The sequence below is a fragment of the Barbus barbus genome, assembly GCF_936440315.1.
Source record: "Barbus barbus genome assembly, chromosome: 10".
Lineage (NCBI taxonomy): Eukaryota > Metazoa > Chordata > Actinopteri > Cypriniformes > Cyprinidae > Barbus > Barbus barbus.
In genome coordinates this window covers 6,599,401-6,605,660 of record NC_136738.1, presented here as the reverse complement: position 1 = coordinate 6,605,660, position 6,260 = coordinate 6,599,401, and the positions used below count along the sequence as shown (strand labels likewise).

Genomic DNA, 6,260 nt, shown 5'->3' with positions numbered 1-6,260 from the left:
TGGTCCACACGAGGATGCGTGTAAGTGTCACGCTTTGCCTCCTCTAGGCGTGAAAATCACACGCATGCATGAAGGTGAAGTTACTAATAGAGTACCACCAGGGGCGATAATTTTCTCAAGGCCAACAACTCCCTACGGTCCAAATAGAAGCGATTTAGTGCATTCTCCAAAATCCCCGCGCAAGGTAAGCTTATGAATTCTGTGTTGATATTAGGTCTTTATTGTAACTTTAGCAATATAACATCACCATATTAGGCCACAGACAGGTCAGTGCCTGGACGTAACACCAGCCGGCCACGGCCCGGTCATATTTTAAGCCATATTTTTTCTTCGAGCGTCAGTGAATGAATTGTCAGTTTTTTTTTTTATGTTTTGCCCTATAATCGAAATCTTATACAGTATTACAGTTATTTATATGCCCAGCGCATTTTTTTATTTATTTTGTAAACCCCCCTGCTTGTTGATATTATGCGCACTTGCATTAAAGTTACATCCTTTGTCTCTGCGTCCAGTGTACTTTCTGTTCTGTTATGCAGTCCTGCTTAAAATTGTCATAAACTTGCAGTAACTAGAGAATTATTCTATAGGCTAAACAATATATGTCACTCATTTCTATGAATTCTGATCAACTACCTTACTGCACCCCCCCCCCCCCCCCCCCCTTCTCTCTCTTCCAGAAGCCCCAGTGTCTTCAAGTAAGTATTGTTTTTGTTTTTTCTCAGTTCTATTTGTTTTTTCAATGTCAAGTTTTCTTACTGTCCCAATTTACCTTAACATGTAAGATACATTGGAACAGTAGCACAGTAGTTCATTCATGCAGTTTACATGCTGAATATGCATTGTGCAATAACAGCATCGCAATTACCTTCTTTATTTTGTTGCAGTTCTGCATGTATAATACAACCGGGTTGCATAATATGACTAATCCAGCAAGCCTTGCTGCAAGAGAGTTAACTGATTTGGTTTTCCTTTGTCCAACAGCTCCTGTTCTTACACACCACCCTTCCCTGTTAGTGTTACCTACCTCCACCTAGTGTATTTGTATGAAAAACAACAGCTCTTTTAAGAGCTTCTTCTAAAGCTTCACTGTCTTCAAGTAAGCACTTTTTTATTCTTTATTTTTCTTTCACCTTACTCTCTCTCACTGTCCAAAACACTTAGCCGGCCTTTTTGTTTTTCCTGACTCTCCCTATAGCCTCCCTACACCCCGTCCTCAATCCTTCTTTTTGTCTAAACATGTTTTTATCTTCCTTTGCAATATAGTATTGTTGAAATGGCTGCTCAGCAAGACAGAGGGAGAGCAGAGGATGCTATTTTCATCGCAGACATGCTTCTTGCTCAAAATAAAGTGAGTATATTTATTGAGACAGTGATCTTGCAGTTTTGGTGGTAATACTAAATTGTGGGAATTAGAGCACAAAATTTGTATGAACTGCTCAAGAGTTGGCCATATTTCAGTGTTATCATACAATGCTCACTTTCTGTCATGCAAGGCAAAGGAAGCCAAGGGCAAAGCAACGTCCGCTTGTAATAAATTTAATGTCCGATGGGTGGAGAAAGATGCTGAAGGACGTCCACTGCTTAAAAGAAGCAGAAGTGGAGAGACACGGAAACGAGCGTCGGCTACAGGTAGTCCATGTCTTCCAAGATTATTTATGATTACCCACCAAACTATCTTTCTTAACAGAGTTTAACTGTGCCTATTGTATATAGATTGAAGCTTGTTAACTCAATAGGGTGTTCTTTTTAATAAATTTGTCATTTAAATACTGCATGTTAAACTGTGCCATCAGAAACATGACATGGTGGATCTGTTACTTATGTTATTGGCTTCATCTATTTTTAAATGTGTATTTGTTATCAAACTACGACTGGAAACACATCCTGAGATGTTAACTTCAGCGCAACTACTGTAATGCTAAGCAAATCCAAAGATATCAAATGGAAGTGAAACAATCAGTGTCAGGTTTATACAGAATTTGAAGCAGGAATTTTGTTCCCCAATGTTTTCCTGTTCTTCTGTTAAGTGGATTGAAGAATAACCTCCATTTCACTTTGTTGATCCATTAAACACGCATTAAGAATATTCCAGTACTGTAAGTTTTCTCTCACTTTTGTGGTAGTAAGTTAAATGCTGCTAACAATTCCAGATTATGTGCAGACTATGAGGGGGAAAAAAAACTTTTAGAGAGCAATGGAATTGTCAGACATGCTAAATAGTCATGCCTATTATAGCCTTAAATCACTATACAAACACTGTATTACTGGGTTCCGCATCTCTGGCACTTTAGCTCCAAACATGATCAAACACACCTGAATAAGATAATCAAGGTTTTCAGGATTACTAGAGAGTTATATGGAGGTGAATTTGATCAAGGTTGGAGCTAAACTCTGCAGTAAAGTGGATCTCAAGGGCCAGAGTTGAGAACCCCTGCTGTATTATATGTTAATAAGACAAAAAGTGTTATCTCTTTCTTTTCTAACTAATTTTGTCGCAGTATCTGTAGTTGGCAGTGAGGACGTTACTCCTTTTGAGTCAGCTACGGAGGTTCCCACAGTTACCCAATCAAACTGCTCTGAACACTTATTTGGTAAAGTGTCAGCTTACTGTAATTAAGCAAATTAGCAATAAGCCTGAAAGGAATTATTTTATTTGTTTGTTTCTGTCTTGCAGACAGTGAGATGCAGAAATTGCAGGACATTCTGACCTCAGCAAATGTTCAAGGCACAAACAAGTATCCTTCAACATCCAAATCATGGTGCTTGCGCCAATCTGTAGCCCAAGAGGAGTGGCGGAAAGCAAGGTCCTATCACATAAACTGCTTGCTGTCCTGCAATGTGGTTCCAGAACAGAACTGCAGCCACTGCACATCTCCTGCCATCATTCGCTGCAAAGACTGCATGCCAGAAGAGTGGCTGTGTATGGATTGTGACATACACATACACAAAAAACTCACCCTTCATAACAGGGAGTCCTGCATTGAGGGAGTTTACAAGCCCATTGAGCCAACAGTGTGCTGTGTAAAAAAAGATGGCAAATATACACTGGTCAATCAAGGTAGTGTTTTGAACCTTTTTGGTGGATAAATGTATGTTGTTGTTTTTTTTTACTTTTATTTAAATTACAATCATAATTGGACATATTTTCAATTATTGAACTTTTCTTTTCAGTGCGTTTATTACCTACAGTGAGACCTGTCCATATATGTACTTGTGACCCTGTAAACATCACTGAATCAGCTGGCAGAGCAATCATTTCGGTTTGCATAAATGGTAGGAACCTATGGTTTTATATTTTAATTAATTCTTGTTCCATTGTTTGTTAAAAAATAACCGAATATTGTTCTATATTTTAATTTTAGGTCGGTATGATTTGCATTTGCCAAATTTGTTGTGCAAAGTATGTCTGGCACAGTGGACACCTGACATGAGTGACCTAATAAGAAGTGGGTATTGGCCAGCATCTGTGAATGCTGACACGCTGTTTTCAGTGGATGTCTTCAGTACATTTGAAGAAATGAAAACTATTGCACCCAGTTTATCAAGACAAGGTTTTTTGAAGATGTTGGAGAGAAGGACTTGTCACTTTGGAAGGGTAAGATCAGTGTGGATCAAAGTTGCCTTAAGTAGAGATGGAAGAATATTAGTGTAGCTATTTCATTTTACTCTTCACTAATCTAATGTACAGGCTGGGAAAATACATGGAGATGTATTCCAAAGAAGCTTTATGGAATATACATTCTGCCAGTACCAGTGTGAGAAAATGGCCAGTGTAGAGCACTTCACCTGCCCAGCATGTACACCCAACACCCTTGCTCTTTGTGCAGATGGCAACAGAAAACTATACCGATTTCGTCAGTCAAAAGGGTTAGTAGTTTTACACTTGTAATTATTTTACTTAATGTAAAATTAACAGAACAAATAATGTCTGACACTCAACATAATCTTTTTCTTATTCTATTAAGGTCAGAAGAACTATATTTTGATGGTACCTTCATTGCCAAGGACACTGATGTACACCATTTTGTTGATGAGATCAGGAGTAAAATGAAAAGTGTTAGTAAAATATATAATTTTGATTTTGATAAAAGTATGATTGTTGCTTTATTAAATAGTTAATGTATCCTTCAAGACCAGTTGGTGTAAGCTTATATAATACAGAATAGCATCTTAGTTTGTTACGAAAATTCTGAGCAATATGTTGCAGTCTTCCGACCAATCTTGTGTTGAGGTTTGAAATTAGATACATGGTATGTGTGGTGGCACTCAAAGCAATTAGTTTAGTAACTTGGTCATTCATCTTATAATAGCAGATCTCTAATAGATAGTGACTGTGCATGCAGTTTGTTACCTTGCCTTTCATCTAGCTTGTGTAGATGGAGTAGAGAAAGGGGAAGATGCATTTTCTGAAGCTCCCTGAGCACTGACTGAATATAATAACCTTTAGTAGTAGTTTGAAAGTAAACCTTCATTGTTTCAAATAATTACAGTGATGGTGTGTATTGGTGTGATAGATGATAGATGAACTAACTAGTTAGAAAAAAATCACAACTTTTAGTTTTAACCAGAATTGTTTTGTCATGCAGACTGCTGGCAGAGGGATCTGTGGAGCCAGTCAGTGGTCTGCTGCACGTGAAACTGCCAGAAGAGCAAGCAAACTGGATGAAGAGGGTCTTGAGGTGGTTGTCTGCAGACACGGACTACTACTCAAGGCTCTTAACATGTACAGGGGGGAAATATTCGCCTATCCACTGTACCTGCAGAAGGAGCTCCAAGCAGCCACAAATGGACAGTTCTATTGCACGGATATTGCATGCAAGTATTGGCCCTACCTAGAGAAGTTGGCAGTCTCCATGTTGGAACTCAGACCTTTACTGCAGATGAGACCATTCCTTTCTGTCATGCATGCCAAGGCTCATTCAACCAAGTGTGAGGTACTTCATATTCTTAATCATACCGTTTGAAATTGTATTTTTATTACTTATATAATGCACTGTATAAGATTAAAATATAAGTGCCTCACTGATTTATTAGATAATCTGGAGTGGCAAAAATCAGGAAGGTGCTGGCACAACTGCAGGGGAGGAGGTTGAAATGGTAAACAGCTACCTGTCTCGTTGTGCCCTCACAACCAAGTACATGACAAAATCTGGTAATTGTTGGTTATTAATATTATTTTTGAAAACCTTTCCTTTATTCATCTTTTTATTATTGTTATTCTTTCTGTCAAAAACTTTGTCTGAGATCGCATAAGAGAAAGCTGTAAATATTCTTATATGACAGTACATTAATAAAAATGCATTACATCTCTCTTAAATTAAAACTCAATGGTCAATGTGTGGATGAACTGAAATACCATGAGCTTTAATTAATACTATCCTCCATCACATAATTTTGTTGTTAAAAGCCAGGAATGACATGCTGACTGTCCATGCTATTGGGTGGAACCGACGGAAGCAGGAAGGCCTTCATCTTGCATTATCCAGCAGATACATCAAGGTATGATGCTATGCCTTAAGTTATGAATACAAGGTTTTTCATGATTTTTCCTCAGTTTTTAAGATTACAAAGGCAAAAACCTTGTTCAACTTTTATTTTATATTTTTTACACCAGACTTTCAAAAAGGCTGAGGCTGAGTCTCAGAGACTGGAGGATTTGAGCAGTGAACTAGGGTGTCCTCAGAACATTGTGCTTCAGTGGGTACATGATGTCAGACAATGGGCTACTGAGGGTACAGTATTTTATGGACGGTCATCTAAGTAGCTTAATATTGCAGTGTGGTAATCGTGTATAAGTGAGAATCTTTGCCATGCATGAGAATTAAGTAAGGACATGTCATCCTGTTTTGTTTGCTATTAACTTGTTGGCTTGTAAACTCCTTTGAGACTGTAAACACTAATTTGGGGCTATAAATTATTTTAAAATTGATATTGAAACTCTTTTAATGTACAGCCTAAAAGACATCATAATAATTTACTTGTATTATTGTTGCTGTAAGATTCTGCAGGTACCAGATATGATGACCAACATAACCTTCAGAAATCAATTGAACAAATGTTTCTTGGTGTTCATCAAAAAAAAGCCAACCTTTATAATCAGACTGGTATGTTAATAACTAATCTAATATATTTGTAATTTGTATGACTTGCAGATGTATTATCTGGATTGTTTTGGAATTAACATATTTTCTTCCTCTTAATTTGACAGATATTAAGCCTATTATGCCTTTTAAGTTATTCAGTTGTTTTACATTTTGATA

At 37.4% G+C, this 6,260-nt stretch overlaps 1 long non-coding RNA gene across 1 annotated transcript; it reads left to right on the top strand.

Annotated features, from left to right (window-relative positions):
* The first annotated feature begins 3,757 nt into the window (after positions 1–3,757).
* Positions 3,758–4,701, top strand: LOC306875902. The gene is made up of 3 exons (XR_013784775.1): positions 3,758–3,867; positions 3,966–4,056; positions 4,587–4,701. It is a non-coding gene; the product is annotated as an uncharacterized lncRNA (long non-coding RNA).
* The last annotated feature ends 1,559 nt before the right edge of the window (positions 4,702–6,260 follow it).